General features: G+C 38.9%; 1 pseudogene; it reads left to right on the top strand.

Moving 5' to 3' along the window:
* The first annotated feature begins 585 nt into the window (after positions 1 to 585).
* Positions 586 to 1,080, top strand: LOC116070834 (annotated as a pseudogene).
* The last annotated feature ends 11,534 nt before the right edge of the window (positions 1,081 to 12,614 follow it).

Raw genomic sequence — 12,614 nt, 5'->3', positions numbered from 1 at the left:
TGGAACTTCATGCATGGAGGATTCATCTACCCCACCAATGACAAGAGTGTTCAAATATTCAGGGAAGAATGGCATGTTTGGTTCCAGAATGCTGGAGCAATGTTGGAAGGGAATTACAGTGCACTAATTTCACAAGTAGATCCTTTGTAGCCTCCAAGCTCTGCTTTCCTGAGGATCAACCCATGCATTTAATTGACACCCATTCTGCAACCCACCCCATTTGCTGCACCTAGATGAATACCAAGAGAAGTGAAAATGGAAGACAAATATCTTTCTGGTGGGTCAGGAGGTCTTTTGTAAACAGTAAAGCATCGAGTTATGACCACTAAATAAGCCAATAGATATCTATATAATCATAAAGTGTGTAAACTCGTGAAACCAAATGGGCCTCATATTTCAGGCCCACTGTAATTTTTTTTTCAAAATATATATTAAGGAAATTCTTCATTATTGCAAATTAAAATATGTTCTATTTTTATATTTGCTATGCTGGCCTCAAAAGTATAGGAGTTTTAAAATGATCATTTAAAAATTTAAGAAGGCCTTTGCAGACACCTCAGTCCTTTTTTGCTGCTTGTTGCAGCCATGATCAGCCCCACTGTATCTTTGCTGACAATGAGCCCTTGGGCTGCATCTCCTTTATGCTGTTTGCAGACAAAGTTCCAAAGACAGCAGAAAACTCATACTCTGAGCACTGGAGAGAAAGGATTTGAATATAAGGGTTCCTCCTTTCCCAGAATTATTTCAGTATTTGTGTGCAGGGTGATGACATCAGGATGGCACTGGTGGCCGGTCCATCTACAGAGAGAAATTTGAGGATGAGAACTCCATCCTGAATCATACAGGTCCTGGCTTCTTGTCCATGGCAAGTTCTGGAACAAACACAAACATTTCCCAGTTTTGCTTTATCTATACTGCCAGGACTGAGTGGCTGGAAGGCAAGCATGTATATGTAGTCACTAGGAAGGTGAAAAAAAAGGCATGAGCATTGTGGAAGCCATGGAGCACATTGGGTCTGAGAATGGCAAGACAAGCAAGAAGATCACCACTTCCAATGGTGGACAGTTCGAATTCTTTTGATTTGCAGGCGTCTTATCCACCAGGCTATTCCTCCTGTATCTCAGGAGAGCACCCTAGCCCCATATGCTTACAGTGCCCTGTAATTTCTGCCCTCACTGAAGTTCTTTGGGTTCTGTATTTTCCTCATTCCCCTCCAAGTCTAGCTGAATTGCAGAGTTAAGTTTATGGTTATGAATAAGAAATAAATAAGAAAAATATTTAAGTGAGTGTTGTATTGGTTAATATACTGTGAATAGTGGTTTAGGAATATGTAGTCTGAATAACAAAAGTTCCGTATTGAGGTTTGAGCTTTTGCTATGCATCGTAATGTAAAACATTGGCCTCCAAAGTCTGGTTGCCTTTAGGAATTTGGAGATCCTCACATACACCAAGTGATGCTTTGTAATCTTCCTCCTTAATTTAAAACTATTGGGTGACTAAATATACCTACAGACTATAACTGGGCAGAAGAGAGAAGAGAGGTAGGTGGAGTTTTGCTTCCTGTGGGGGGTCTGAGGCAGGACCGTGGTGGGCAGAGGGAGAAAAGAGTGTGTGTGTGTGTGTGTGTGTGTGTGTGTGTGTGTTTGTGAGAGAGAGAGAGAAAGAAAGAAAGAGAGAGAGAGAGAGAGAGAGAGAGAGAGAGAGAGAGAGAGAAGAGACACTATGGGGTGAAGGATTGTGAGAACCAGCCATGAGAGTTGGCCAGTAGCAGTAAGAGCAGCCTGGTTGGAACATGGCAAATGGCAAGCCATATCTCAGTATTATTGGAAGGGAAGTAAACATAATAGCATAGAGGGTAAATTCTGCCCAGCTTTAGGGCTTTAAAGCCTTATAAATATAAAGGCTGTGCTGGGCAGTGGTGGTACACGCCTCTAATCCCAGCATTTGGGAGGCAGAGGCAGGCAGATTTCTGAGTTTGAGACCAGCCTGCTCTACAGAGTGAGCTCCAGGACAGCCAGGGCTATACAGAGAAACCCTGTCTTGAAAAACCAAAACAATAAAATAAAATAAGATAAATAAATAAATATAAAGGTTGTATATTTTTTTATCTGTGAATTGAATGACCAAAGGCAGGGCAGGAACCCCAGATTGAGAACAATTATCACTACAATAGTTATCAGTCAATATTCTTCTTAATTTAAACATATATTTTTATTTATTAAAATAGTTTATCACAAGAGCAACTCATTATACAAATATGATTAAGTTTCCTTTAAAATATTTTTATTACTATATTAATTAATTTAGTGTGTGTCTCTCTCTGTGGGCATGGTATGTGTATATTATTGTGTGTGTTTGTGTGTGCATATGGCTTGGTATATATGTGGAAAATAGAGGACAAATTGCAAGAATATGTTCTCTCCTTTTACTGTGTGAGTCACAGTGATCAAACTCAGGCCACTCTGGTTGGTATAAGAGTCTTACTCCTGAGGCACCTCATCGGGCCCAGATTCCTTATTATAGGTAGGCTACTGAGTCTCTGGAGAGATGCTGTTCGCAAGCTCCTACTGCAGACATGGTATTTTATGTACTACAAACTACTCCAATTTCATCTCTGCTTTATAAACTGCCTCTCATCATATTTGTATTAAGTTCTTAGGAATTTATTTTCTTGACTCATTAAAAACAAAAAACAAAACAAAACTAATGACTGCTGGGAAAAAAGGAGAATTAACCTTTCCCAAGGATGACCCCCCTTGTTGGTTGTATAATACAGAGTGGTCAGTTTTGAAACCATATATATACAAACAACAACAACAATAACAAAGAATTCAGCAGGATATATGTATATATGATACATTACATACATACATATTTACACACACACACACACACACACACACACACACACACACACACACATATATAAAGATAGTACACTAAAGAGGCCATCAAGTTGAGAGTGAAGGACATGGGAGAGGTTTGATTGAGGGGAGCTAGGAGAGTTTAGAGGGAGCAAAGGAAAATGGAAGTGATTAAAACTATTTTAATTAAAAACATTTTTAAAATGCAGGGACAAAGAGTAGAGCAGAGACTGAAGGAAAGGCCGTCTGAGACTGCCCCACCTAGGGATTCAACCCATTTGCAGACACCAAACCCAGATGCTATTGTTGATGCCAAGAAGTGCTTGCTAACAGGAGCCTGGTACAACCATCTCCTTAGAGGCTCTGCTAGAGCTTGACCAATACAGATGAGAATGCTTACAGCCAACCATCAGACTGAGCACAGGGGCCCCAATGGAGGAGCTGGGGGAAGGACTGAGAAAGCTGAAGGGATTTGCAACTCCACAGGATGAACAATTAGACCAACCAGACCCCTCAAAGCTCCCAGGGACTAAACCACCAACCAAAGAGTACACATGGAGGGACCCATGGCTCCAGCTGCATATATATGTAGCAGAGTATTACCTTATCTGACAACAATGGGAGAGGAGCCCCTTGGTCCTGTGGAGGCTTGATGCCCCAGTGTAGGTGAATGCTATGGCACTGAGGTGGAAGGATGTGGGTGGGTGGAGTAGTACCCTCATAGAATCAGGAGGGATAGGGAAAGGTGGGGGTTTAACTGGGAAGAAGGTTAGCATTTGAAATGTAAATAAATAAAATAACCAATAAAATTTAAAAAGAAAGCTAAAGAAACTTAGGTTAAAAAGAAAAACAATCTCTTCATTTTTAATAAATGTACAATGAATATTCAAAACTTTTCAAATAAGTGGTTGGCTTAGCCCTTCGGTGGGCAAAAAAAAAAAAAAGAACACAAACTATATGAAATTATTTATCTCAATGTGATAACCTTCATAGTAGTGGAAAAGTAGAAGAATTTTACTTGTATATTTAGGATGAATATGTAAAACCCTCTTTCTGATAGGATTCCTGATTTATATCCCTGTTTATAAATCTACATACCTAGATAATTTCTTTTAAACATATATTTGTGCTGTGTTATCATAGGTGCTCCCATGGTGACTGTTCTTCATTGGCAGTCCCATGTTATCTGTCCACTACTAACTATCCCACTGGGATCAACTAATGTCAGTTGAATAAATATTTCTGGTCACTATTTTTTATTACATTCAGCACACTTCATATAGTTTCTTGGAAGTATTTCTATATACGTTTTATATTTCTATACTTTTATATTTCTATAGTTTCACTTGTTATTTGTTTTTTTTTTTTCTAAAAGATCTTTTCACCCAATTTTCTTTGATTTAACTGTTTAAAATTTTAATTTAATACGTTTTTTTTGTGTGTGTATGTGAAAACTTCATACTGGAACACTGCATCTATGTCACTTTCTTTCATCCTACTCCTGTATTTCCTGTTTCTTTTCCTCTCAAATTCATGATCTCTTCCTCAATTATTGTGACACACAAACACACATACAGACACATACACACACCTGCTGAGTCCATTTAGCTTTTCTTGTATGTAAATGTGTCAAATTAGACAACCTATGTGGGAGCTCATCCCTGGAAGAAACTCATTCTCACTCTCTCAGAAGATATTGACCATTCTGTCCACATTGGCACATCCACTGTTGTTTTCTCTAGGTTGGTCTTGTTCAGATAAACATATTGGTGAAAGTTCATTGGTGTAGATTATCTGTTATATCTAAAAGTCTCCTGGCTCTGAGATCTTTTTGCTCCCACAGAGTTCCCCCACCATCACTTATCTTCTGCCTTTGACTAGGTGTTAATTCCTGCAATAGCCCTGGTTCACTGTGAAAAGAAGCTTCTTAGAGGAAAGTTGAGAGCTACACTTTCTTGTGCGTATGAGGATAAGTACTTTGAATGCAGTTAGCAATTATACTGATTTAGGAAAATAGCACTAGTAGGTTTTCTTCTTAGGTCTATGACCTGTCCAGTCATGGTTAGTTGGCTAGATGTTTACAGAACCAGGTATGAATTCCCTCCCATTGGGTGGGACTTAAGCTCAGTTAGATGACTGCAGCCATGAGAGAGAGGTGTTACAATTACAACACTGTGGATATCTTCTCATTGTCATCATTATTGTGGTTTGTTGGCTTTATTTATGGGTAATAATACAGATTTGTTCCTCTCCCTTGGCAACTCACACAGCACCTTGGGATATGATAAGAATTAACCCCCAGGGGAAGATTTCCAAGTCAGCTCCAGCTTCATCCCTCCAAGTCCAATCTGAAGTGAATCGAGTCTTCAATAACAGGGTCTTACCTTCAAGTTGTGGGAGGCAACAGAAGTCAATGACAATACTTTATATTGTTTTGGGAGTCTTTTCGACTCCTCCGATCAACAATTCAAAAGGCAATTACTCATGCTTTGCACTGAGGGCTCTTTGGGGAAAACATTATCCCCCCTATAAGCTTTTAACTTTGTCTTAAATGTAATTCCAGACCATTAACAAATATCTTGTTTTTATTATTTTGTTTATGTTCTACTTTGTATTCTAATTATTCAACACTGACTGCTTTATTTTCTCTGAAAAGCTTCTCATTAATGTTATTATACAATTATGTAACAGAAGAGTCAACTTCCAGATTTCCATAGATATTGTGGAAGAACTTAGATAATAATATTGTTCAGGAGAAATATTTAATTTTGTTACTTGATATATATTTTTATATGAACCAAAACCTTAAGACATCCCCTAAGGCTTGCAAAAAGAAAAATAAGACATAGAAATAAACAGAAAGAACAATAATTAATTCATGATATCTCTGTCTTGTGACATGAGTAAAATGTACAGCTGCTCATGGACTGAAAACAGTTGTCTAAGGTGACCACAGCGAGGTTTATTTCCTGCTTGCTATATAAGGGTTAATTCCTTGAGCATCTCTTCTTAAATTGCCACACCACTCACTATGTGCAAATTAATCATTTAGAAAATCAGCATACCCAGATGACTGAGGAGGCAAGAGGAGTACTCCTAGGATCACGATGATTAACTTTAGTTTCCTGACCTATGAGTAGTCATAAACTGTGTTGCTCTAGAGCAGTACATCTTATTGTCTACTTCTGCAGCATGATTATCTCTTGCCATTTTCCGTGAGGTCAGGGTTGTTGTTTGACAGATATTAAAGCTTCTGAAGGTATATCCGATGTCTTAAATCTAACTCCAGGGAAATAAGTTAAAAGCAACTTAGAAAATCAACAGTTTTGGTAAGCATTTAAAGCACTCTATAACTACAGCACACATATTCCAATTTTTCATTTAAGTAGATTAAAGGATCCATTGATATATACTGTATGGAAATGGTCTGATGAACTCTGGCTTGTCGTAATTGTGACAGGGCCCCTCTTCTCAATCATTGAATTCAAGGTCTGGACTCAGATTTAGAATCACAGCCAGTGGTCATTGCTGCAGACCAGGGGTGGAGTAATGTTATTCAAACCAACAAACCTTATGTCTAAGTCAGGTACTCACAGCTCATTGTAAGCAATATCCTTTCTAGAAATGTGAAAGGCAGTAGTTGCTAAACTGGAAACAATCTTTTTCCCATCAAGAAACCATAGAAGAACAATTATAATCAAAATATTACTGCTTAAGGATAGAATTAGGCAAAGAAGATGCTAGAGAAGGACAACATTGTTATTTCTCAAAGGTTCCCAGTACTCTGGTTGTACATGTTGACTAGCTCATTGCCAGGTGTGAAAATTCTGGTTCTTTCTACATTTGCTCTCTGATCAATAATAAGCATATTTTCTTGTCATTTGTTCAGGGTGAAACTGGACAAATAAACATCTCTGAAAGTCAAAATTTAGCTTGGGATGATTTAATCTAGGTTCAATTCCCATCACCCATATGACATCTCACAATCATCTGTAACTCAAGTTCCAGTGGACCCAACACACTTTTTCCTGCCTTTGTAGGAACTGCATGTATGTGATACATATATCTACATGCAGGCAGCACACACATAAAATAAAAATAATAGTGGATTTATTTTATAGCAGTGTTTTATATAGTAATAAGTTTATGAAGGGGAAAAAAGCCAGTCAAAAATTGAAGCAAAATAAAGGTGGCTATTTTAGATAGTACACTCTGGAGAGTCTATTAAACAAGTAGATATATTTACCATTTCTGTGGTTTTGAGCCTATGATGAGGCAATGCCAACAATATGAACAAATCATTAGTTAACAAACTGACTTGCTATCACCTTAGTTATACAGATATAATCATTGATTGGTTATAAAAAGAATAGAAAAATAAGTCTAGTAGCAATTACATCTGAATACCTGGAGGACTGGGTGAACAAGACTGGTATTTAAATGTGTGATGAAGTTGAGTAGGTGCTGTAGGAATTCAGATAAATCTGAGAAATTATCCAACTTCAGTTAGTATATTAATCTTCTGTCTTTTTATAACCCATAAAAGGCACATGGCTTACAGTAATGTATCAAGATTTTTTTTAAACAAAAAACTATTTATGTGCCCAAGTTCACATCAGATGCAACTTCTTTTGTGAATTATATAATAACACTAAAATATGGGGTCATTTAAGGATTTGCTAAATGTGGAGAAAGAAATATATTTGCAGTTTTCACATTAGGATACAATTATGCTGTGGAAAATACCATTGCCTAAATACATCTTGAAAAATATGCTTCTGAGAGGCAATGAATAGCACACAAATTCTGATTTCTTCTAAGTCATCTTGAAAAACAGACCATAGACAAATGAGCTGAGCTTTAATAAGTGTAAATTAGGAGCATATGCCACAGTTTGAAAAGTGGCTGCATGAGATGCATAGAAATCTCAGCAGCAGAGGAGCAGCAGAGGGTGTGCAGGGCAGTCTAATGTCTGGATAACCTGATGATGGTGCATATCTGTCAATGGGACACACTGACATCGGTGGACTGGCCTGTTGGTGGTACATATCTATAATCTGCAGTGCTGACAGGGTTCATGATGATCTGTTCTAATCCCTCTTTGTACAAATGCCAGTTTACCATGGAAGGAACTTGGCTCAAAGCAATCCAGCAAGTTGTCACCTGACCTACCACCTAGCTCCTCACCTCACTTTTCAGCCACCCAGTTGAACATCACAGAGCCAAGGCATAAAGATAAAGCAGAATTGCCATGTGTATATTTTCCTTTCCCTTTATTTTTTTTCTTTAAACACAGTCTCACCATCTAGTTGAGATTGGTCTCAAACCTCTGATCCTCCTAGGTCCATTCCCCCCGCACACTTGGAATACAGGATAAATTTGCCTGCTGCTCCCTAGCTGTGTTATCAGACTACTCTACCACAGAAAACAGTGACAAGAAAATGAGCAATAATGTTGGGATGTTCCAAATGCTCATCTTAACCAATGGCCTTACCGTAGAAATGTTTACAATTTGCAAATACCAATAAGAAGATACAGAAATGGAGGTTGGAAGGAGCTGATTTGGCCAGTGCTGGTAGGAGAGAAAAGAATGCGAGACTGAAGTTGAAGATCACAGAGTTCAGATCACCAACAATGTCTATGAATTTTAAAAAGTATCAACTATCCTAGGCCATTCTTTGTCTAGAGAATGGGGAAGTTTTCTTGGTTAATTTCTGAGATTCTGTTCATATACTTGGTGAAGAACTGGTTATTCATGCAGCATTCTGAAAGTACAGGCAAGTGTTTGTCACAGAGCTACATCCCAGCCCTGTATGTGGTTCTTGGCTGAGTCTGTTGCTGCTCTTTATATGCAATGAGGAAACACTGCTCTGTTTTCAGGTAGAGACAAAGCCTGCCTGAGTGCCAGCCAGTACATCTGTTGACTTGGAATTACATTCAACGACTAACTGGGGGTAGTAGTAACAAAGAAGTTTCGGAGCGAGAGTTTCAGTGACCACAGTCTTGTGCCAAACAGAACCCCAGCATGAGAGTTAATATAGAATGGTGGTTAATGACGTATAGGTAGACTTGTCTTCAAATCTGCACTCTAGTTTCCTGCCGTGTAAAACCGAACGAGGTTTCTAAGGTCTTGCCTGGACTGTGACTATGTCTGTATCTCACTGTCTGCCTTCTACTATCCCCTGTGACTTTTCACTTTAGCCTCCAAACCCTCCTTTGACATTCTGTGCTCAGGTAAAGTATGCTTCTATCCTAGCATCTTTCTCACACGCTCTTTCAATCTAGGAATCTCTCATCTGCATGGAATAGAATTCTTTTGCCTCAGGTTTGTCTTAAACAACTTGTACTTTAGAGAGACTTTTCCTGTTTGTGCTGATAGGACTATACATCCAAATTTTCAAACATGTTCTTCTGTTTACTTTCTCACGGTCACTCACTGGACTGTTATGTGTGAATTCTGCCTGCAAGTCTGCTGCCCAACTCATGCTAGTGAGGGAATCGTTTAGAGCTGTCCTCACTTTTAACTAGTTCCTCGTCATATAACTGAGGTCTAAAGCAAGGTCCTGCACATTATAAGTACCAAGAACATGTTTGTTGGACACATTCATACCAAGAGGAACAGTATCAGGAATGGCTACACCTAATCCCTCTGGGAAGGTTATTGATGAGTGCGGATAGGCGACACACTTCCTATGTGCTATGAAAGATTTTTACCTCGTGTGTATCCCATTTGTTATAAATCACTAATCACGGCTAGATTGTCCACTAAAAAATATAACACACTCTTAGACACATTTGATCTGCATTTAATTTTATGTCTTCCACCTCAGTCTCCTTTGCTTCTGGTCATAAATGAAAATGAGAACAGGAGTCACTGTTCTCTGACTGGAATGCTGGGAGTGCTCAGTAATAACCACAGGTGTGAACTTAGGAAAATACTTTTATGTGGATTAATTGAAATGACACAAATGTAAAAAGTGTGTAATGTGAGTGGGAATGCAGTTACATGTGTGGGTACAGTGAATGCTCAGACCACTCATGTGACAATTGTTCAGGCCCCAATTCCTTCAGAGGTTTTCTCTGTATGTTTAGCATCACTAATACCTTTTCAGAAGCTTTGCTTTAGCATGGTAAAGCCATAGGGGATAATGCTCCATGATGTCATGGACAATAGTGGAGGAGAGGGCCTCAATGTCACACGTGACAGATTTATTTCTAACTGTGGCTCCTGCAAGTGTCTAATGGTTTAAGACAAAGTTTTTGGAGTATGGAAATAACTTTCTTCATTATGAGATTTTTACAGACAAGAGCAGCGGACATATAATAAGGGGAGGTTTTTTTTGTTTTCACATGAGCATTTACATTAGTAAAAAGTTAACAATAATGTTTTTGCTTTTTTTCTCCATTCAGCATCCCTCATCACATCCAATCACATCGATGTGTATGAGTGCTCTCTCTCTGTCTCTCTCTCCGTCTCTGTTTCTCTCTGTCTGTGTCTCTCTGTCTCTGTCTCTGTCTCTGTCTCTGTCTCTGTCTCTCTCTCTCTCTCTCTCTCTCTCTCTCACACACACACACACACACACACACACAGACACACACACACACACACTCATGCACACATCCCGGGCTCCTCACCCCAGGACTCAGATGATCAATGCTCAGCTGGGCCTTGCTCCTGCCGAAGTCACAAGTGAGTTCTAACAAACCCCTCTAAAGCAGCCTCCTAGCGTATGCTCCTCAGGACAGGATGAGCACATCCACTGAAAATCATGTTTTCTTTGCATCCTAACTGAAACAGCATTAAAGGGGGAAATGGGAATTCAGCGCTGCAAGCTACAGTATCTCTCCCATCAGTTCCCCAGTAGGGCCTGGTAGGGACCTGCCGAGCCTCTGGATAAATTGTATTTTCCAAGGGTTAATTAAGCTGTCTTGAGCTTCTGCATGAAGAGGAACAAACTGGCACTTGCAGAGCTTTCTGAAACCTGCTGTCGACATTACAGTCCCTGCTGCTTTTAGCTGTATCGATCCGATGCCTGACCTGTGAAATCCTTGATGGCTGCTAACACTAGAAGCTTACTGGAGCTTTCCAAGGGAGCTTGGGACAGCGTGTGTAGTCAGGTACAATTACCTATCCCTCCAGGAAAGCCAATTAGTTCACAAAGAGCTGGAGCAGAACAAATGTTTTGTATGTGATTTAGAATCCTAAAAAAGAAAGGGGAAGCGAGGAGGCAAAGGCTTTGTTCTATTGGAATCCTTTGTTCCTAATTTTATGGTTATTGTTCAACTCACAGTGGTCCTCACATTCTCACATGTGTTTCTGAAAGAATTATGTGAACATGATAAACCAGGTTTACTGTCTTCTCTTTAAGCTATGAAAATTGCCTTGTGCTGTTTAAGGTCCAGTTTCTAGACTAATTGTGTGAACTGAAAGGTAGGAAAACCCAAGTTTGTTCTACTTTCTACATTTCAGAAACTTTCTCTAAATGACACAATAAGCTTCAATCATCATGAGAAAAAGGAAAAAAGAGTTGAGTGATAACTCCTGCTTTTATTTGACTTTGGAGGTAAAATGTAGGAGGAAGAGATTCCTATGCTCTATGGATCCGGGCAAATACCGACATTAGTATTGTTGCCTCTCAAACTTCACTTTCAAATTGACTGTTGTCTAATCAAATGTGGTATCCTTGGAATAAAAGGTGCTAACGCTGATGGACATTTTCTATCTTGTATCAAAGCTTGCTTTTCTAGTCAGAGATGTTAGTGCTCCTATAGTAGCCACATCTTTGACCAGTGTCTTTTGTGACCAGTGGTCTTCATTTATAGGCTATCTGCAAAATATGATCTGTCCATTAAATGTTTCTTCTTCATTTACCAGTAGATCAATAGTTATCTCTTAATACAAAATGCATTAACTAAAGTGGAGTTTAATACACTCCAGTGTTAAAAACTGGCAAAAGAAGAAAATGGAAATCAGTATTTATAATAGAAAAATATAATATCAAACATATTGGCAAAATCAAAACACATGAGTGTATACAGTAACATACATATATGTATACTATATATATTCCAAACAGCAGTGTGCATGTATGCACACAGAACATGTATACAGTAGCTGTCCAATAAACTTGGATCAGAAATTCAACAGAGAGAGAGAGAGACAGAGAGACAAAGACAGAGACAGAGAGAGATCAGACATGTCATGGAAGCCTTTGTTCCCAGCTTAGAAGCTAATATAGGCATTTGATTCCTATTCTTAAAAGAAGAAAAATATGAGTGACAGTGTTTCATTTTATCTTATAACTAGTAATTTGAAGTAAACATGGTTTCCTGGCTGACTCAGAAGTCCAAAGGCAATGAAATTAAAATAAAGCATATAATTCAATCAGTTGTGTTTTACCTCAGATGCTTCTTGTAAAACATGATTTATGGTATTATAGGGAGATAATAGCACAAAGTAAAGTAAGCCCTGTTATGGACTTTCAGAGAGGTTGGTTTGCTACACAGCATGGGATGAGGTGGAGAGGGGGTAGTTCCTGAGTGCATGTTGGTGTATACCAGAGAACTTCCAGTGTTCCTTGTGGGTCCAATATCATGCAGCCACAGCAGCAAAAGCAGATCTTCACCAAGAATCTTAGTGCATGGGCATGGGAGCTGAGCAAGCTCACTCTCTGGTAAAATGGGTTGGGAATTTGGCTGCAAAGGCTGCCTGCTGTTTCAATGTTTTTCCCTCCCCTTATTAATGTCAAG

The sequence above is a fragment of the Mastomys coucha genome, unplaced genomic scaffold (genome assembly GCF_008632895.1).
Source record: "Mastomys coucha isolate ucsf_1 unplaced genomic scaffold, UCSF_Mcou_1 pScaffold22, whole genome shotgun sequence".
NCBI lineage: Eukaryota > Metazoa > Chordata > Mammalia > Rodentia > Muridae > Mastomys > Mastomys coucha.
This window is presented reverse-complemented; position numbering and strand designations above follow the sequence as displayed.